General features: G+C 41.5%; 1 protein-coding gene across 5 annotated transcripts in view; it reads left to right on the top strand.

The window, feature by feature from the left end:
- Positions 1–22330, top strand: part of GLRX (glutaredoxin) — a 41143-nt gene that overhangs the window by 7309 nt on the left and 11504 nt on the right. Inside the window, exon 3 of one of the 5 annotated variants that reach the window (XM_012529879.4) lies at positions 18467–18646. The exons of 1 other annotated variant lie outside the window; for it this stretch is intronic. The gene's annotated coding sequence lies outside the window, so the exon portion shown is untranslated. Of the gene's footprint in view, positions 1–308; positions 7438–18466; positions 18647–22330 lie in introns of those variants that run through there. 3 more of the 5 variants (XM_071209112.1, XM_004470653.5, XM_058276420.2) reach the window with 3 other exon arrangements.

The raw sequence follows: 22330 nt of genomic DNA, 5'->3' as shown, positions 1-22330 counted from the left end.
AATTTTTTTGTTCCACGAACCCCTTAGCTAGTAGGTGAAAAACACAGACCCCTTACTAAGTCCACACTATACTGTGTATTATTTAATAAATATATCACACCCACACTAACACATCCCCACAGAATGTTTTTTTGAATTTCAATTTAAGCTCACAGACCCCTTGTTTAGAACCCCTGCTTTAGAACTATCTCAAGGCTACCTATAGCAGGTTGTGTTTAAGAAGCAAAAGTAAATGTTCTGGTAATGAAGGGGAAATGAGGGGAATTTAGCTTTCCAAGAAGATCAATTCTTTGTTTCTTTCCTACCAGAATAGACCCAAATGATGTCCCCCTTGGGAACTGGATGGCATCACCAACAATGATGGCACTTTGTGGTGGATGATCTGGGGTTCTTGCCCAACTACAGCACTGGTTTACTTAAATTCTGAAATAAAAAATAAGAGGTGGAGTAGAATCTGGGATGTGGGTAGAAAGCATTTCTTCTTTTGGATCAGTATTAAAAAGTAGACCAACTTGCCCCACATCATGGGGCCTAAAAGACTGATGGACGATCTGGGTTTCTTCTGGATTGGGCTTTTGGGTTCCAAAGGACCAGGACAAGTTTTGGTTTAGCATTCATTCATTGACCCAAAACAACCATTTTTCTTACTGTTCTCCATGTGCCAGCATTCCTCTACCTCTAAGTCTAAACCAGTGTTTTAAACCACAACCATGCTTATTCCAAGCCTTCCTGGGTGAACCTATATTTGGTCTTCAGTACTACCTATTAGCCAAACTTATTTTGCCGAGCTTGACTTCCTTGTATTATGAAATCAATTGCTTACTAAATGTGCTTTTTCAAGCTACATGCATCTCTGTCGTCTTCATCCCACCTTATCCCATATGGAGCCAGTGTTTTCCACCTTGACAACTTAGAGTTCTCATGGGAAATGTTCAACAATTCCATGAAACATCTGAGGACCCAAGTTGAAATGCAAAATTTTTAAAATTATCATAGAAATCTTGCAGTTCCTTCACCCAAGAATGTCTATGGAAGGAGCTAAATTTGAGAAACACTGCTCTAAATAATTCTACTTTTTTTTCTTTTTCCACTTTTTGAAAATTTAAGTAGCCCTTGCCATGAGGTTTAATTTTATATTCTAGAATTGCAAGACTGTTCCTTTCCTTTTGAGGTCTCTACTGTGAATGATTAATTTCCTATAAAGAAGAACCCAGAGATGATGATTTTTCTTTTCCATGTCCGAAGACCTTAAGAAATGGGACTAGTATGAAATACACTGACTTAAAGCTTTATTCCTGTCTGCCCCCTGCCATTATAAAGGCATGTGTTGCTGTTGCTCATTGAGCACAAATGGTTGAAATAACTTTTTAATATTGATCTAACATAGGTTTAAGTGAAGTATGTCACCACTAGCCTCCTGAGCAATGTTCCCTGTTTCCATTTCTTCCATGTCTTAGGTTCCCAGGGCTGCCATAACAAAGTACCACAAACTGGATGGCTTAAAACAACAGAAATTTGTCTCATAGTTCTGGAGGCCAGGAGCCTGGGATGAAGGTGTCAGAAGGACCATACTCCCTCTGAAGTCTGTAGGGAAAAATCTGTTCCATATCCCTTTCCTGGCCTGTGGCGTAACTGAATCTCTGCCTTGTCACATGGCCATCATCTCTATCTCCATGTGGCATTCTCCCTTCCTCTGTGTCCAAATTTCCTCTTTTAATGACACTAGTCAGATTGAGGGCCCATCCTACTCAAATATGACCTCATTTTAACCAGCTCCATTTGCAATGACCCTATTTCCAAATAAGGTCAGAAGTGCAATGTGTCTTTTTTGGGGGAGGCAACGAATCCATAACACCACACTTGTACTTTTGGCTTCCTTTCCTTATAAGTCCTAGCTGCTCCCTTCAACCAGGATTGCTGTGGATAATTGTACAGGTTACACACTGAACAATGCTATGAATGTCCCTGATCTGTTCTGGTCCTCTTGCCTGTACTTTCACACTTCTGTGTCTTTGCTCATTGTGTTTCCTCTTCTTGAGATGCCCTTTCTCCATTGTTGTGTTGCCAAACTCCTCCTCATTTTTCAAGGCCTGACTTAAAAACAACCTTCCCTGTAATTCCCCTTACCTCTCACTAAATTTGGTTAGAAAAAGTAATTTTTCCTTTTTCATGATCCTGAATTGCTCTCTATAGATCCTTTACAACTCTCGTCAGGCTATGCTAATAGTAATCATTTGTATTTTTGTTTCTAACATAGAAATTTAATTTTATCAAAATAGCAAAGTATGAGGCTTAAAAAACGAAACAGTACTAAAAGTATTTTCTGCTCTAACCCTTGCCCAAATCCAGTCCTGGTCACACATTTGCTAGTTTCATGGAGTATTTAAGCCTATTTTAAAATATTGTGAGGGGAAACAGATGTGGCTCAACCAATTGGGCTCCTGTATACCATATAGAAGGTCCAGGGTTCGATGCCCAGGGCCTCCTGGTGAGGGCAAGCTGGCCCATGTGGAGAGCTGGCCCATGCAGGAATGTGGTCCCATGCAGGAGTGCCGTCCTGTGTGGGAATGGCACCCGCCATGGGAAAGCCGCCCCACGCAGGAGTGCGGGCCAATGCAGAGAGCTGGTGCAGCAAGATGATGCAACAAGAGACACAGAGAAGAGAAAATAAGAAGACATGGCAGAACAGGGAGCTGAGGTGGCACAAGAGAGTAATTGCCTCTCTCCCACCCACTCCGGAAGGTCCCAGTGTTGGTTTCTTCAGCTGCCGAATGAGAATACAAGCACAGAAGAACACACAGTGAGTGGACACAGAGAAGACAATGGGGGTAACAGGGGGAGAAAAAGAAAAAATCTTTATAAAAAAAATTGTGGGAAGCAGATGTGGCTCAGGTGACTAGGCTCCTGGTTCAGAGGAGGTCACTGGTTCAGATCCCAGTGCCTCCTAAAGAAGACAGCTTGCATGATGAGCAGGCACATCAAGGTGACACAACAAGAGACACGAGAAGAAAAAACATAACGAGACACAACAAAGCAAGAAGCAAAGGTTCTGGTGCCTCCTAAAGAAGACAGCTGATGCAATGGGCAGGCGCAGTGAGCTGGCACAAGATGACTCAACAAGAGATCCAGGGAGGAAAAACAATGAGAAACACAACAAAGCAGGGAGCAGAGGTGGTTCAAGTGATTACGTACTTCCCTCCCACATCAGGGGTCCAGGTCCAGCTCCCAGTGCCTTCCAAAGAAAAAGACAGACACAGCATGTGAAAAATAACAAGGGGTGGGGTGAAATAAAATCTTAAAAGAAAAAATTGTAATATATGAGACATATAGGAGACTATATAGAATACATAAATTCTATTTAAATTAACACTCATGAATCTACTTCCTAGGATATACATGTTTCTAAAGTACTAATAATATATCTTAGAGATCCATATGCCCCTGTCTAAGGGTATCTCCTTCCTACCACTGCATAGGTAACGACTAGCCCATTTTTTTTTTTTTATCATTTTGATGCATCTCTTTACAGTTTTACTCCTTATAATATCCCCAGACAATACATTGTGGTTTTGGAAAGCAGTAGCAAGTACCCATCTAGCTGTGGATGGAAAAGGCAATATTATTGCAATTACAGGCAGAATTCCAGGAGAAGATAAGCTGAACACAGACTATGAGTCATAGTCTGACTCCAGCATACTGAGTTTACTAGAGCCCCTTCTGGGGAAGTCAGCTATGCTACTGACTGATTTCTTGGAAACACAGGTCTGAGAGGCTACTGCGTAAATCTGGTACTGGGCATCCTCCAGATTTATGGGAAATGGGAGTGGGTAGCTCTGCATTTTTGCTTCTAAACTCAGCATAACCCACGTCCAGTTCTCAGGAATAAGTCAAAGCACACCATTTCTGTGGGAGTCAGATGAGTCTCCTCAACTGGCTGGAGGTGTGGCATGGAGATCAGCACAAGGCAAGCTAAGTACAGATAAGCATCTGCTTCAGCTTATCTGCGCATTCTGTCCTCAAGTTTTTTTGTTTTTCAGCGTGCACACTGGCAGAGCCCTCTGCACGGAGAGTTACACTTTCTAGTCTGGACTGATCGCCCACTCGTCTGGTACACAGTTCTCTTCCTGGGGATTCCCTTTGCTCTCTCCCATGTCAGATCTATTTCGCACATAGATTAGTTAGGATACAGGCTAAGCTGCTGTAACAAAGACAGCAGAAGCTTATTTCTCTCATTAACAGTCCAGAGGCTGGCAGGTGGCATGGCTCCACGAGATCACGATCAACCCAGTTGTATGTGCCAGTCTGTTCACATTCCATTGGTCAAAACTTAGTCTCATGGTCCCCGTTAGCCACAGGGAAGACTAGGCAACGTTGTCCCTGACTGGGAAGCCTCTGCTCAAATAAACTCAGGGAGGTCTACACCAAAAAACAAAAAGAAACAGGGAGGTGGTGGGGGGAGAATGGACATTGAAGAAAAATTAGCAGATGGTGTCTCTTTTTTTAGTCTTCTCTCTCATTTTGCAGCACCTATTTTCCATGGCTTTCAAGAGAGAGAATGGGAGGTTAAATTTTTTGAGAACTTCCTTGTCTGAAAATTTTATTCTACTCTCATACTTGATTGAGAATACATCTGGATATAGATTTTAGTTTGAAATCATTTTCCTTCAGAAGTTTGAAGGCATTGCTCATTGTCTCTCTTTTTTTTTAAAGATTTATTTATTTATTTATTTCTCTCCCCTTCCCCCTCCCAACCCGGTTATCTGTTCTTTGGTCTATTTGCTGCGTCGTCTTCTTTGTCCGTGTCTGTTGTTGTCAGCAGCACAGGAATCTGTGTTTCTTTTTGTTGTGTCATCTTGTTGTGTCAGCTCTCCATGTGTGCGGCGCCATTCCTGGGCAGGCTGCACTTTCTTTCACACTGGGCGTCTCTCCTTACAGGGTGCACACTCCTTGCGCGTGGGGCTCCCCTACGCGGGGGACACCCCTGCGTGGCACGGCACTCCTTGTGCACATCAGCACTGCGCATGGGCCAGCTCCACACAGGTCAAGGAGGCCCGGGGTTTGAACGGCGGACCTCCCATGTGGTAGACGGACGCCCTAACCACTGGGCCAAGTCCATTTCCCCATTCTGATTCTTGATTCTCTGTATGTGACCTGGTTTGCTATTTGGAGCATTTTGTTTCTTTTGTGTTTTTTTTTTTCATTCTAGAAGTAGCAAAATCTTCTGATCCCTATGCTCTGAAATATCACAATGATATCCCTCATTGTAGATCATCTTTGGAAGATCCATTCAATCTGACAATACCTGTCCTTCAGGTCTTCGAAATTTTATTGGATTACTCTATAGATAAGTTCCTCCCTCCCTTATCTCTGTGTTCTCTTTTGGGAAATCCTTGTCCTTTTATGTATATATGGGCCTATTTTCTATCTCTTTTTTTCGCTGAGGGATTTATTCATCTTTATCCTCCTACCCTTCTATCGAGCTTTAAATTTATATCTTTTGTTAATACTTAAAAAAAATTTTTTTAAAGATACTTAGATTACATAAATGTTACATAAAAAATGTAGAGGATTCCCATATGCCCTACTTCCTACCCCTCCCACACTTTCCCACACTAATGATATCCTTCATTATTGTGGTACATTTGTTAAAACTGGTGAATACATATTTGCGCATTGCCGCTAAGAGTGGATTATAGTTTACATTATAGTTTAAAATCTCTCTTACGCAGTTTTGTAAGTTATAACAAGATATATAATGACCTGTATCTGTCATTGCAACATCATTCAGGACAATTCCAATGTCTCAAAAATGCCCCATATTACAACGATTTCCCCCCTCTCCCTCCCCTCAGAATCTCTGGTGGTCACTGCCTCCACATCAATGATTTGGGCTTTTCCATTGCTAGAATCACAATAAGTCTATAGTAGAATAACAGTAAGTCTCCTCTAGTCCGTCGTTCATTCCCCAATCCTGAGGATTCTGGGATGGTGATGCCCACTCCACCTCTAATTGAGAAGGGGCTTAGATCCCATGGGGCAGATGGATGGGACTATCTTGCTTGCAGTTGTAGACTCTCTCAGTTCCTTGGGATGGTCATTGTCCATCATCATTTCCTTGTTGGTTATCCTAGGTGAGTCCAATGAACTGGAGAGTAGGTGTTGCAACTCTGTTGAGATTCAGGGCCCGACTGGCACATGGGAAGTCCAAAGATTTAAGTCTCTTGGACATAAACCTATCAACTCTAGCACTAACTATAGGTTCCAATAGAAGGGGCAGCAAGAGCCATGTGTAAGGGAACCACAACTGAGTCCAACTCTGTCACACTGGGGAGCATAAATTCCAAAGTAGGGCCCACTGACAGGGTGCCAAACTCCTGAGCTGTCTGCCCTGTCTGTAGTGTCTGGATGTCTCCAGAACCCTCTGGAGTCCCACTATTTGAGGCAATATTTACTGTGGCAGTCAATGAGATCCTGCTGAGACGTGCCTAAGTGTAATCTCTGGAATGACCTCCTGACTCACTTTGAAGTCTCTTAGCCATATAAACTCATTTGTCTTCACCCTCTCCCCCTTTTGGCTGAGGTCTTTTTCCATTGCATTGCTAGCTGGTGCTTGGTAGTAATCCCTCCATGCCAGGGAGGCTCATCCCCAGGAGTCATGTCCATGCTGGGGGAGGGTAGTGCATTTATATGCTGAGGCTGGCTTAGAGAGAGGCCACATGTGAGCAACAAGGAGCTCTCAGGAGGTATATATCATGTTTTTAATTTCCAATAGCTAGCTCTTCATTATTATCTAAGTGTTCTTTTTTACAGCATTCTGTTTTTATTTTATAAAGGCAGTACCTTCACTTACCTCTGAAATTATTGTAATTTTTTAACGCTTTCTGAATTGTTTCTAACTATGATATTATTTTCAAGAGTTCTTTCTTATTCTCAGTAGTTTCCTTTTTTCTTGTTCTTTATGGATGAAATCACTTCTTTTCTCTCTGGGATATTAATTACAGTTGGGCTTTTAAAATATTGTCTTCTGATTCCTACATTATCTCTAAGTTCCTATTTTCTTTTTTGGTTTTACATTTAAAACAAAATGTAATCTTAAATGGCTGGCTGCCCATATTTAAGAATGAGACACTAAAAAGTTGACTGGGAGGGTTCTTAATGTTGGAGTTTTGATGTTGGAGTTTGATGCTGAATCTGGAGCCCTGGGAAGTAAGGAACCCTGAACCCAGAGAGAAGCAAGACCCTGCAAGGGAGGAACCCAGGAAGCCTAAACCCTCACAGACATCGGCAGCCATCTTGCTTCAACACGTGAAAATAGACTTTGGTGAGGGAAGTAACTTATGCTTTACGGTCTGGTATCTGTAAACTCCTACCCCAAATAAATACCCTTTGTAAAAACCAAAAAAAATAATAATAAAATAAAAAGCTGATTGGAAGATTTATGTGCATGGATTGAGCTTGTCAACTTCTCCACAGAGCCTTTGTTCAAACGTCACCTTTCCAGCAAGGTCTCCCAGATTACCCTATTTAAAATTTCAACACCACCCCCCTCCACCTTATCTTCCCTAGCCCTCCTCCTTGGGTTATTTTTCTCCATGGCATTTATCACCTAATAAACTGTATACTTTATGTCTTTATTTATTGCCTGTCTTCACCACTAACTCCTTGAGGCCAGGGATTTGTGTCTGTTTTATTCACTGCTAAATCAGCAGCATCAAGAAGACTGCCTGGTACATAGTAGGCACTTGGTAATTATCAGTTGAGGGTTTGCATGAATGCATGAATAAATGATTGGGTATGGATCTGGCCATTTTACTGGAAAATCCCTCAATGGTCAGTTCCTGGATATCTTTCCTTCTGAAATGTTCAGCTTCTCCAGTTTCACAGCCGGGGGTTGGGACTTGCTGCCAGGGTTCTGGCTGCCAAGCAGGGGAAAGGGGCTTGGCAGCTCCCTGGCCATTGTGCAGATTCTCATGTAATCTCCTATTTTCTCTCTGGCTCCTTGCTGAGTAATTCTGTGTGATATGCAAGGATAGAGAGGACTGTCATCCAAAGAGCACTGAGAGGTTGGCACAAGGGGTTGGCAGGGGAAAGCAACAAGAATAACCAAGCAAAAATTAATAGTCAAAGCTCTACTCCTGTTTACTTATCAAAACAAGTGATTCAGTCCCCTGCATACGTCTCATCCTTCTTTGCACTTCCATCTTGCCTCCCCAAGTGGGTACCTGACAGCCATTCCTCCTGACTCAAGGCCATCTGATGATAGTTCTTTGTGGGAAACAGTAGCCAGTGGTGTCCGTGTGGCCCAGACCACACTATTTATATCCACAATGAGGACTCTTAGGCCACTATTTTAAAATATGACTGTAAGGGAAAGCCATGCTCCCTAATTCACTACATCATAATTATTGTTAGCAGATCCTGGGAAATATTTTAAAGAATCAGGTTTCTGAGATATTTTGCATAAAATTCCTCTATATATTTATAGTAGTCTTTTCTTATTAAATATACTGAACTTTTGAAGGGGCAGGATTTAATCTTGCCTATTAGTGGAAAATTCTGGCCTGGTTCCTTTAAGCACAAGCAATATTTAAACTTAGGTCTATAGTTTTGCACAGGTTTATATTTCCTGTCCCAAGGTGACTTTTCTGGTGAGCTGTGCAGAGCTGAAAGGATAGGGAAAAGAAGGGGGATTAGGAGAACTTGTGTTACCCCACAGGCCCTTGAGTTTGATGCCCAGAAACCTTTCCTGTGGCTCTCTGGGTGCCTGTAGCTGAGTTTTCTCAAGAAAGAACAGAACTGCTTTCTTACTTTTCTCTTGCATGCCTTGTAAAAGAAATTCGGAGTACTTCATATATACAATTACAGATTTTTTAAAAGATGGGGATTTTGCACTGCTTTTCCTTTATTATCTTTCCAAATCATCCCTGAGAATGGATGGATGAACTTTTAACACCTCTGGTAACTTGGTATAGGCAGGAGGGAGGTTGGTGATGCAGAAAATCTCCTCTGGTTTCTATAAAGGGGTGTCAAAAAGTGGCCAAAGGAATGGAGGGCCAATAACTCCTTGAGAAGGCACAATTAGAGAACTCAGCTGGAAGCTGCTCCCTCCCATCTAGAACCGGCCTCCCACCTGTGGCAAGAGTGGGTGTGTGAAACTGATCCTGGGTCTGAATTACAAGGTTCTTAGCCTCCAGGCAGGAATCCCTATCACATTGCTCCAGACCTGTTGCAGCAAACACACTCGGAGCAGGCACTGAACTGAGAGGGCTGCCAAAGCACACCATCTGTTGGCAGACCAGGGAAGTGCACATGAGAAAATTAGAAGTAAGTAAGAGAGGCTTTTCCCAGCCTCCCTCCTCAAGGCCCTAGGAAACAGGTCTGCAACCCATTACAGGGTCCAGAGCCCACTTTTGAGCAACTAACAGGGACAATCCTAATGATCCAGATTTAAGCAAAAATCAAACAGCAGCAGTAACACAAAGTCTCCTACCACTAAATCCCTATGAAAGAGAAAGAATTTGCGCATCTAAGTAAACTACCATCCTAAACAGATGCCTAGATATCAGCAAAATATTATAACCCATACTAATAAAATGGAAGACATGGCCTAAGAAAAGGGATATATCAAAGCCCCAAAAGAGACACATGATTTGAGACAACTAATTATCTAGATGGAAACAAATTTTCAAAATCAAATTAATGAGTTGAAAGACAATATGGCTAAAGAGTAAAAGACATCAAGAAGACATTGAGTTATTATTTGTTTAGTAGAATGAAAAAATATAATAAATGCTGTACCTGTTCATTTTGTTATTGAAAAGTCAAATAGTGATTTAAGTTTATTAAGCAGTAATATTTGAAAAATAATAAATATGTTGCACAGCAGAAAAAAAAAGACGACATTGAGTGAGCACAAAGAAGAATTTGAAATCCTAATAGAAAAGTAACAGAGCTCATGGGAATAAAAGATACAATAGGTGAGACCAAAAACACACTAGAGGCACACAATAGCAGACTCAAAATGGCAGAATAAAGAATAAGTGATACCAAAGTAAGGAAGCTGAAATTGAAGAGAGAAATAGTGAAACTAAGCAGGGGCTCAGGGAGTTGAATGACAGCACAAACTGAACAACATACATGTCAGGGGAGTTCTAAAAGAAGAGAAAGGAAAAGGGGCAGAAAGAGTATTTGAGGAAATAATATCTGAAAATTTCCCAACTCTCATGAAAGAAATGAACTTACATGTCCAAGAAGCACAGCATACTTCATCAGAATAAATCCAAAAGACCTTCTCCAAGATACATATTACTCAGAATGTCAAAGATAAAGAGAAAATCTGAGAGTAGCAAGGGAGAAGCAAACCATAACATATAAGGGATGCCCAGTAAGACTTAGTGTGGATTTCTCACCAGAAACCATGGAGGCGAGAAGAGGGTGGTAGGATACAATTAGGATACTAAAAGAGAAAAACTGCCAGCCAAGAATTCTTTATCCAGCAAATTTGTCCTTCAAATATGAAGGTGAGTACAAACAAACAGAAACTAAGAGAGTTCATAAAAAAGAACCCACCTTTGCAGGAAATATTATAGGAAGCTTTGAAGCCTGAAAGAAAAAGACAGGAGAGAGAGACTTGGAGGAGAGTAACAAAGAAAGAATAGCAGAAAGTATAACCAAAAGAGTAAAAAGACAAAAATACGATATGACATATGGAAAACCAAAGAATAAGATGGTGGAAGTAAATAATGCATTTACAGTAATATCATTGAATGTGAATGTATTAAACTCCCCAATGAAAAGATAAAGGCTGATAGAATGGATTAAAAAATATAAGCCATCCATCTGCTGCCTACAAGAGGCTTACCTTAGATCTAAGAATACAAACTGGCTGAAAGTGAAAGACTGAAAAAAGATATTCCATGCAAACAGTAACCAAAAATGAGCAGGAGTAGCTATACTAACATTGGACAAAACAGACTTTAAATGCAAAAAAGTTATGAGATTCAGAAGGCCATTATATATTAATAAGAGGAAGATATAACAGTCATATACATCTATGCACCTAACCAGGGTACCCCAAAATACATGAGGCAAACTCTGACAAAACTAAAGGGAGAAATAGACATATCTACAATAATAGCTGGAGACTTCAACACACCACTCACATCATTAGATAGAACAACCAGACAAAAGATCAACAAGGAAATGGAACTTGAACAATATGATAAACGAGTTAGACCTAACAGACATATACAGTTTTGCATCCAAACTCAATGAGTTTTACATTATTCTCACGTGCCTGTGAGTCTTTTTTAAATGAATTAAAAAAAAAATACTTTTAACATATATTTTTTAATTTTTAAAATTTATTTCTCTCCCTTTCCCCACCATTGTCTGCTCTCTGTGTCCATTTGCTGTGTGTTCTTCCGCATCTGCTTGCATTATCTGGTGGCAATGGGAAACTGCATCTTTTTTTTTGTTGCGTTACCTTGCTGCGTCAGCTCTCCATGTGTGCCGCACCACTCCTGGGTGGGCTGCATTTTTTTATGGGGAGCGGTTCTCCTTGGGGTTTGCACTCCTTGTGCATGGGGCACCCCTATTTGGGGGCATCCCTGGGTGGCACAGCACTCCTTGTGCATGGCAGCACTGCATGTGTGCCAGCTTACCACACAGGTCAGGAAGCCCTGGGGATCGAACCCTGGACCCTCCATATGGTAGACAGACACTCTATCAGTTGAGCCACGTCCACTTCCTTCGCAAGTGCCCATGGATCTTTCTCCAGGATAGACCACACTTTAGGGCATAATGTAAGTCTCAAATATAAGAAGGTTGAAATTCTACAAACTACCTTTTCAGATCATAATAGAATGAAATTGGAAATCAATAATAGACAGGAAAGAGGTAAATTCACAAATGTGTGGAGGCTAAACAACACATCCCAAAATAACCAGTGGTTCAAAGAAGAAATTGCAAATGAAATTAGTAAGTATATTGAAAACAAAAACAACTTATCAAAGTTTATGGGATACAGCAAAGACAATCTTGAGAGGGAAATTTATAGTCCTAAGTGCCTATTTTTTTAAAAAAAAGAGCTAAACTCAAAAATTTAACTGAATAACCAGAAAACTAAAAAATAACAGCAAACCAATCCCAAAGCAAGCAGAAGGAAAGAAATAATAAAGATTAGAACAGAAATAAATGAAATTGAGAAAAAAAATAGAGAAAATCAACAAAAGATCAATAAAATTGGCAAACCCCTCACTAGACTAACAAAAAAAGAGAGAAGATGCAAATAAATACAATCAGAAATGAAAGGGGGGAAGTTATGACCGACTCCACAGAAATAAAAAGAATCATAATAGGATATTATGAGAAACTGTATGCCAATAGACTAGACAACCTAGATGAAATTGACAAATTCTTAGAAATGCACAACCTACACTGAAGCTTCAAGAAATACAAGAACTTAACAAACCAATCACATTTGAAGAAACTGAATGTCATAAAAAATCTCCCAACTAAGAAAAGTCCAGGACCAAATGGCTTCACAGGTGAAGTCTACCAAGCATTTGGAGAAGAATTAACACCAATCCTGTTTACACTCATCCAAAAAATTGAAGAGGAGAGAAAATTATGCAACATGTATTATGAAGCCAGCATCATCCTAATACCAAAGCTAGCTAAAGACATTACAAGAAAGGAAAATCACAGGTCAATCTCTCTATTGAACATAGATACAAAAATTCTCAAAATAATACTTGCAAATCAAATTCAACAGCATATCAAAGACTTATACATCATGACCAAGTGGAATTTATTCCTGGTATGCAAGGCTGGTTCAACATAAGAAAATTAATCAATGTAATACACTACGCATTAACAAATTGAAGGAAAAAAACACATGATCATCTCAACTGATGCAGAAAAGGCATTCAACAAAATCCAATATCTTTTCTTGATAAAAACACTTCAAAAGATTGGAATAGAAGGAAAATTCCTCAATATTATAAAAGGCATATATGAAAAACCCATAGCCAATATCATATTTAATGAGGAAAGGTTGAAAGCTTTACCTCTAAGATTGGAAACAAGACAAGGATGTCCACTGTCACCAGTTATTCAACATTGTAATAGAAGTTTTAATTAGAGCAATTAGACAAGAAAAAAATAATACAGGCATCCAAATAGGAAAAGAGGAAGTTAAACTCTCACTATTTGAGGATGACATGATCCTATATTTAGAAAATTCTGAAATGTCTAAGACAAAGCTACTTGAGCTAATAAATGAGTTCAGCAAAGTGGCAGGATACAAGATCAACACACAAAAATCAGTAATGTATTTGTACACTAGTATTGAGCAATCTGAGGAAGAAGTCAGGGGAAAAAAATTCCATTTACACTAGCAGTAAAAAGACTCAAGTACCTAGGAATCTATTTAACCAAAGAAGAACAGAACCTATATGCAGAAAACTACAAAACAATGCTAAAAGAAATCAATGAATACCTAAACAAATGGAAAGACATTCAATGTTAATGGATCAGAAGATGAAATACTGTGAAGATGTCAATCCTACCCAAACTGAATTATAGATTAAATGTAATACCAATCAAAATTCCAACAGCCTACTTCACAAAAATAGAAAAGGCAATTACAAAATTCATTTGAAGGGAAAGTGCACCTGAATAGTCAGCATTCTAAAAAAGAAAAGTGACATGGGAGGAATTTCACTGCCTCACCTTGAAAGATATTACAAATCTACAGTGGTCAAAACAGCATGGTAATGGCGCAAAGATAAACATTATCAATCAGTGGAATAGAACTGAGAGTCCAGAAATAAACCCTCACCTCTATGGTCAACTGGTTATGACAAATCTATCAAGTCCATGTTAACAGGACAGAACAGTCTCTTCAATAAATGGTGCTGGGAGAACTGGACATCTATTAACAAAAGAATGAAAGAGGACCCCTATCTCACTCCCTATACAAGAATCAACTCAAAATGGTTCAAAGACCTAAATATAAAGCCAGGACCATAGAAATACTAGAAGAAAATAAAGGGAAACATTTTAAAGACCTTATGGTAGATGGTGGTTTCTTTGACCTTACCCCCAAAACACATGCAAGAAAAGAAAAAATAGATAAATAGGACTTTCTCAAAATTAAACACTTTTGCACCTCACAGGACTTTGTCAAAAGTATGAAAAAGCAGTCAACTCAATGAGAGAAAACATTTGGAAATCACATGTTCAATAAGCGTTTAATATCCATGAGATATAAAGAGATGTTACAACTCAACAATAAAAAGACAATGAAAAAAAAAATGGGCAAAATACTTCAATAGACATTTGTCCAAAGAAGAAATACAAATGGCCAAAAAGAAAAAAGAAAAAATGTTCAATATTACTAGTGATTAGGGAAATGAAAATCAAAACTACAATGAGTTATCCATTTACACTATCAGAATGGCCACTATTAAAAAGAGAGAACTACAAGTGTTGGGAGAGGATGTGGAGATATAGGAACACTTAATCTCTGCTGGTGGGAATGCAGAACAATACAGCCACTGTGGAGGGCTGTTTGGCAGTTCCTAAAGAAGTTGAATATAGATTTGCATGTGGCCCTGCAGTACCACTACTGGGTATATACCCAGAAGAACTGAGAGCAGTGACATGAATAGACATCTGCATACCTGTGTTCATAGCGGCATTATTCACAATTGTCAAAAGTTGTAAACAACCCAGGTGTCCATCAACTGATGAATGGTTAAACAAACTGTGGTGTATTCACGATGGAATATTATGCAGCTGTAAGAAGAAATGAAGTCATAAAGCACATGACAACATGGATGAACCTGGGGGGACATTATGTTGAGTGAAGCAAGCCAGACACAAAAGGATTGCATTACTAGGAAATAAATATGTTGTGTAACGTATTGTATGATTACATTTAAATAAAATGTAAATATAAATCTGAAAACTGATCTTCTCCCTCTCCTGGGTGCTGGACTACAGGTCTTAAAGGAGATAAGCCCCAGGCCATCCACCTCAATAGCTTCTTGCTCTGCTTTCATTGCCTCAAGCTGCTCTTTCCTGGAGGGCAAATTCTGAGAGAACAGGCATATGGGGAGAAGTTTCCCAACTCAGTCTTTCCCAGCCAGAATAAGGTCAAGGACCCAGAATGGGAGTGCCAGCCAACTCCAAACTGCGCTACAGTTTGGAGGGAGAAGGGGGGGATCAGGAAGGGCACCAGGAGCTTCTTCCATGACTCCTGAAATATGCTCTTTCTTGCGCCAGCCCCTGCCCAGCCAATGCAGCCCTTCAAGGGTCCCCCGCAGCTCTGAGAGGGCATACCATTTAAAGACTTCTGCCAACGTTGTTCGGGTGATTTGGAGCTGGGCACCCAGTGATCTGAAGGGGCTAATCAAAAGCGGTTACCATGCTGTGCAGCGTTGGTGGTATAGTGGTGGGCATAGCTGCCTTCCAAAAGCAGTTAGCAGCAGTTGGCCCACATCCTTCCCCCTCCCTCCACCCCCACAGATCTGGTTGACAGGGATTCTTTTGTACTTCTCTGGTGTCAGCAAACCACACCAGGGACCAGACCCCACGTTGCCTGCCCTGAGAGTGGCGGCACGGGTGACGATAACCATCGTGTGGAGAGAGCAGTTTACTGGTATTTACTGTCATTTACCAGCCTCTTCCTCCCACTCTGAAAACTGAAAGTTTCCCCTTGAAAGGCATTTGGTGGCAATACTTTTGGAGTGGTCAGTCTGTGCAAGGCACTGTTTTTTATTTGTAACCAGCTGGTGATAAGACAGAGATTACCTCATTTACTCCTCCCAATGGCACAATGAGGTTGGTTCATTAATTAGCCCCATTTTATAAATGAGCAAATAATGTCCCGAGAGAGGCCAGTTCACCTGTCCAAGGTCACACAGTAAGAGGTGGAGCTGGGATCTGAACCATCCCAGGCAGCCTGGCTTCATCACCCGTGTGGTCAACCGTTCTACCAGACTACTTTCTTATGCAATCTTGTATTTTCTAAATAAAACAGTGTATGCAAAATGTCTGGCACTTAGTAAAAGCACAGTAAATAAGTGGTAATGTTGAAATGATAAGTAATACCTCAATTTCCTGAGGCCTCACCACCCTATGGAGTTCACATAGACAGTAATAACAGAAATTTCACTGAATTTCACCCCTGCCAGGACGACACAGCCCCCAAAGCCCTGGGGTGTCTCTGCACACTTGGTCTTGCCCTTGAAGCCCGTCAAGGGTAGTGCTTTGCCTGCCTCTGTGATCCACTTCCCCAATACCCCTCCCTGGGGCTACACCCTCTGGCCAAGCTCCCTGGGTCCTGAGCAGAAATGGGGCATGTGGACCCCAACGGTCCAACTCTTCATGTGGAGACCAGTGCCTCTGCTGGGTTCTCCATTAACTGTGCCTCGCTACATGCAACAGACATTTCTCAAGCAACAATCATGTTTCAAAATGAGGCTATTTTTTAACGTAAAGTTTTGAGTGATCTATCTTTTTAAAAAAGGCAATATTAAAAAATAAATTTAAAAAATTATGCTAAAGAGATACAAAAATGAAATAAAGTACAAGCAACAAGTACATCCAGACTGACACCCTATAGCAGTTTAGGAACCTCTGATGCCCACTATTATTAAAGTCTTTCACAAGGTCAGCCTTTCTTATAATACTCATTAAAAGACGTGAGGATTACGGAAGAGAAAGTTTTGTCAATGGGGGTAGTAGACATGTGCAGCTTAGGAGAGTGCCCAGGCTATATCTAATAGTACCTATTATTTATTTAAAGGATCATCTAAAAATTTGAATTCTTGCCAAGAAACTGTCTTAACTTTTGCTTTCCATCTAGCTAAGGAAAGCATTTAAAAATTGCCTGGCCTCGCAGCATTGCAATCTGTGTTTACTGGGGAAGTTTGCTGGGAGGCCTCTCAGGGAGTTTAATATATATATATTAATAGTTACTCTAGACGAAAATGTTCTAGTTGCTTTGAGGCAATTCAGTTCCTTAAAAGAAGTCAATGTAAATTTAGAAAACCAAGCCTCTTCCCGTTTCAGCCAAGGAGACAAAACCCCATGAACAATGATGTGTTCAATTACCCAGGCAACAATGGGGAGAATTAGACAAGGGATTTCTAGGGAAAAAAAAAAATTTCTATGTATATTTTAATTTTTTGAAAATTTAAACTGAGAAAAACTGAGTTATTTTTCTACAGCCTTCAATTTAACTAAAAGTAAAGGCAAAAACAAGATACTCGCCATTGGTAGGCAGAAGGGAAAAGCACTCCGAAATTCCAAGTAAGCCTCATAAGTGAAGCGGTTACTTTGTAACTCCGTGGGACCCATAATAAAACTTCCCAGGAGTCATAAAACTGGTTTAACCAAATGTCCTACAAGGACCTTTGGCTTAAAAAGACTACTTGTCATTGTTCTCCATACTGTTTCCAGTTCTTACAGGGTGGCTGAATATTTTAAAAAGCAAAAGAAGCTAAAAAGGTAGACAATTTTCCACTGAAAATGTATAGTTTGAGATAGTGGCCTATCTGTCTTTGTAAACAAAAAGAATCTCAAATTTCTTGTCAAAACTCCTTTAAAAGTGTGTTTGGGCTCTTTTGAAGTCCTTTCAGAATTTAATTCTAAATTAATTCCTGAGAATGCACAGCCCTGCGTCATCGACAGGGCACAGGGGTCAAGGGCCCAGCACTCAGCGCAAGCCCAGGGAAACCCCAACCAGACGAGGAGACGGGAAGGTTTACAAGACTGGGCAGGGAGCCTGCAGGAAGCTTCCTGTGTGACCCAGAATTTGACCCCAACCCCCAATTCCTCGGCCACCCTCCCCCCAACATTCTGGATGGCTCTGAGTGGCTGCTCCACCTGCCTGGGCTCAGGGCAAAGTCTGGCCTTTCGGCCATGCAGTTCTGCAGCAGGGCGACAGGGCTCTGAACAGGGCTAGGAGAGGGACGGTCTTGGGTCCAGGGGCCAGGGGCCAGCTCACACCTGAGGACGGGAAGCCTCAATGAGCTGGCAGGGTGGTGGGTGAGAGAAGGAAAGCCCAGGAGGAGCTGGGCGGTGTGTGATTTCCAGACAGGAGAGAACTGGAATTGTTCTCAGAGTGTGACCTGGGGACCAGCGGCCCCAGTAGCACCTGAGCTCTGGGCCTGGGGCCCAGCATTCTGCAGTTCAATTCTTCAGGTAATTCTGATCACTGTGACAGTTTGAGGACAACTGATGTAATGAACTGCTGTGTTCAGTGATGATGCAAACAAAGGACATAATTCATGCCACCTGTGATGGTTTGAAGCTGTTATGGACCCCAGAAAAGTATGTTCTTAAAGTTAATCCATTCCTGTGGGTGTGGACCCATTGTAAATAGGATCTTTTGCGGAGTGGGATCTTAAGATTCGACCTGCCTCATTCAGGGTGGGTCTTAATCCTCTTGCAGGAATCCTTTACAAGCAGGATGAATATGGAGAGACAAAAGTGAGAGAAAGTCACAGAAGCAAGAAGTTGAATGCAAAGAAACCTGGAATATCACCTAGTGATGCCTTGATTTGGACATTTTCTCACCCTTAATACTGTAAGCTTGTAAACTAATAAATTCCCATTGTTAAAATTTTAACAACCCATTTTATGGTATCTGCTTGAGCAGCTTTAGCAGACTAGAGTAACACCTTTGTGTAAAAAGCGGGTACATTAGTTTCCTATTACTGCTGTAACAAGTAATCACAAACTTAGTGGCTTAAAACAACACAAATTTGGAAGCAGATGTGGCTGTTGAGTGCCCACCTCCCACACGAGAGGTCCCAGGTTTGGTTCATGGTGCCTCCTGAAACACTGAAAACAAACGAAAAACCCAACTCAGGGAAGCTGATGTTGCTCTGGGGTTGAGTGCCGGCTTCCCACATATGAAGTCCCAGGTTCAATCCCCAGCCCGTGGTCCATAAAAAAACAAACAAAAAACCCCACAAATTTATTAGTTATCTTAACAGTTTTGGATGTCAGAAGACCAAAATCAGCCTGACTGGGCTAAAGACCAGCTGTTGGCAGGCCTGGTTCCTTCTGAAGGCTCTGTGGGGAGAATCTGTTTCCTTACCTCTTTCAGCTTCTAGAAACTGTCACTCCTTGGCTTATGACCTCTTCCTCTATTTTCTAAGCACAGCATCTTCAAATCTCTCTGTCATCACATTGCCGCCTCCCCTAACTCTAACGTCCCTGCCTCCCTCTTAAAAGGACCCTTGTCGGGAAACGGACTTTGGCCCAGTGGTTAGGGCGTCCGTCTACCACATGGGAGGTCCGTGGTTCAAACCCCGGGCCTCCTTGACCCGTGTGGAGCTGGCCCATGCGCAGTGCTGATGCGCTCAAGGAGTGCCGCGCCACGCAAGGGTGACCCCTGCGTGGGGGAGCCCCCACGCGCAAGGAGTGCGCCTGTGAGGAAAGCCGCCCAGCGTGAAAAGAAAGTGCAGCCTGCCCAGGAATGGCGCCGCCCACACTTCCCGTGCAGCTGACGACAACAGAAGCGGACAAAGAAACAAGATGCAGCAAACAGACACCAAGAACAGACAACCAGGGGAAAGGGGGGAAATTAAATAAATAAATAAATCTTAAAAAATAAATAAATAAAATAAAGTTAAAAAAAAAAGGACCCTTGTGATTACACTGGGCCCACGTGGATAATCTCCCCATCTCAAGATCCTTAACTTAATCTCACCTGCAAAGTCCCTTCTGCCATGAAAAAGGTAACAAATTCACAGGTTCTGATGATTAGATGTGGACATCTTTTTTTTTGGGGGGGGGGATATTATTCTATTTTAGGGGAAAGATGAAACTATGCCTTATTTGCAGAAACACTACAATGATGTGCAAGAAAGTAATAAGAGTGATTACCTATAGGGGATCTGGGAAAGGGAGTAGAGGAAAATAGGGAGAGAATAAGGATTCTCTTCTCAAAGTACACTTTTTATGTTATTTTGAGCTTTGAACCAGGCAATTATATTATTATAAAATTTTAACACTAAAAATTAAAATAAAAAATGAGATACTTTTCATAATTTTTGGCTGTTGAACTGCTCTTGTTCTGCTTGAACATGACATATCAGAGGCTAAACCATTGAGGCCTCTGGAGTCACAGGGGTTACAAGTATTAAGAGCAAAAGGGTTTCAGTGGTGATGCAGGGAAGCAGAGGAAGAAGAAACAGGATAAAAGGACTTGACTGTAGGTTAAACAAGATAGGTGCTAAATCACAGATGAGGGATTAGGAACAACCTGTAAAGGCAAATTAATGTTTCAGTTTTCATACATTTGTTTTTGAATCAAGGATGCCAGCAGATCTAGTCCAAGTTCCCAACAAAGGAGGAGGGGCTGAGATCCCATCTCTTCCTAATTTTTTAAAAGTAATACACTGTGGTCACTAACTTGCATGCGATTTTCTTAAATAGGACTATTTCTCTGAATATACTAAGAGAATGTTAGACCCACTGATGCTAATGCTGATTATTAGCTTGTTGGTTGAATATTAAGCCATGACAGTAGAGCAAGACAACCATGATTCTGAGCACATAGCCTGCCACTCCCAGGGAAATCATTAACATGCAATTAAAGGATCCTTTGCATACAGCCAAATTCTATGTACACTGGAGCAGTTTCCCCTTCACTGTGTCCAACAGGAACTCTTCCATCCCTGCTTCCATCTTACTGCCTGTAGCAGTTTAGTATTATTTATGAATTCCAAAAAATAGATATTGAATTATGCTTGTAAACTGGTTCCTCTGGGTGTATTAGATTGTATTAAATTCAGAGGTTTCACTTTTACTTGATTAAATAATGATTAAGGCTTTGATTGGGTCACATCAGTAGGACACTGATGAGAAAACAATAGGGCAGAGGAGTTAGTTGGAGATTTTTGCTGCTGGAACCCCAGGAAGTAAACACACAGGAGAAGAACACAGAAGAATAGAGATGGCTCCATAGACACTGCAGAGGCCCCAGGAAGAGAGTGAGCCTGATAGTCCGCAGCTGACCTTGTGAAGAGACTAGAGCAGCTGAGCCTGGAAAGAGTCGAGCCCCAGGGGAGAGAGACAAAGCTTGAGGAACTGGGACCATGGAGCCTTAGGAGGAAGAGGGAGACTGAAATCTCTCAGAGACCGGCAACCTTCTTGCTCCAACATGTGGAAACAGATTTTGGTGAGGGAAATAACTTACACTTTATAGCCTGGTAACTGTAAGCTTCTACCCCAAATCAACACCCTTTATAAAAGCCAAAAGATTTCTGGTATTTTGCATCAGCACCCCTTTGGCTGACTAATACATTGCCCCATCTCCAACATCCACTTCCTGGCAGAGGTGTCTCCAAGGAATATTTTGCACCCCTCTGTACCCCTGCACTGTTTCATCACATTTCCATTCTATGTTCATCAACTTCCCAGAAAACTGGCCACCCTGGCTACCCTAGGCCCCACATACTAGCTCACTCTGACTTTTCCAGCCACAGGGCAAACAAAACTTCAAATGTGAGCCTGCTCTTCATTTGCATTTGCAAACTTTCAAATGTTGTCACAGTTGAGGCAATCTGGGCTCTTCAGTACCATTTACTATAAACACAGTTTAATGCCAGGTCCTGTGCTTGGTGAACAGCTGGGGAGGAGAGTCAAAAAGATAAAGATAAGGTAAGGTACCTGCCCTCAAGTTACAGCCAATCAGAAACCACCAATACACAAATACACAGAACTGCAATAAATGCCAAAAGAAAGGTATGTTCAAAGAGCTCAGGGAAGATATACGTACGAGCAGTTCTTCTTTGGAGAGTCATAGAAAGCGAATCAAAGAAGTCATTTAAGTTGGGATTTAGGGAAGCGGACGTGACTCAACTGATAGAGTGTCTGCCTACCACATGGGAGGGTCCAGGGTGGTGAGCTGGCCCATGTGCAGAGCTCCTGCACGCAAGGAGTGCTACGCTACACAGGGGTGCCTCCACATCAGGGTGCCCCACACGCAAGGAGTGTGCCCTGCAAGAAGAGCTGCCCTGCGTGAAAAAAAAGCGCAACCCGTCCAGGAGTGGCGCTGCACACCCAGAGAGCTGACGCAGCAAGATGATGTACAAAAAAAAAAGACGCAGTTTCCCGGTGCCACCGAGGGTGCAAGTGGACACAGAAGAACACACAGTGAGTGGACAGAGGGCAGACAACGGGACGGGGCGGGGGGAGAGAAATAAAAATAAATAAATATTTTTTTTTTTAAGTTGGGATTTATAGGCTGTCTGGGATTTTGCAAAGTAGACAGGGATGGCAACTCAGCCCAAGCTGTAGGAAG

Source organism: Dasypus novemcinctus, chromosome 2 (assembly GCF_030445035.2).
Source record: "Dasypus novemcinctus isolate mDasNov1 chromosome 2, mDasNov1.1.hap2, whole genome shotgun sequence".
In the NCBI taxonomy this organism is placed as follows: Eukaryota; Metazoa; Chordata; class Mammalia; order Cingulata; family Dasypodidae; genus Dasypus; species Dasypus novemcinctus.
This window is presented reverse-complemented; position numbering and strand designations above follow the sequence as displayed.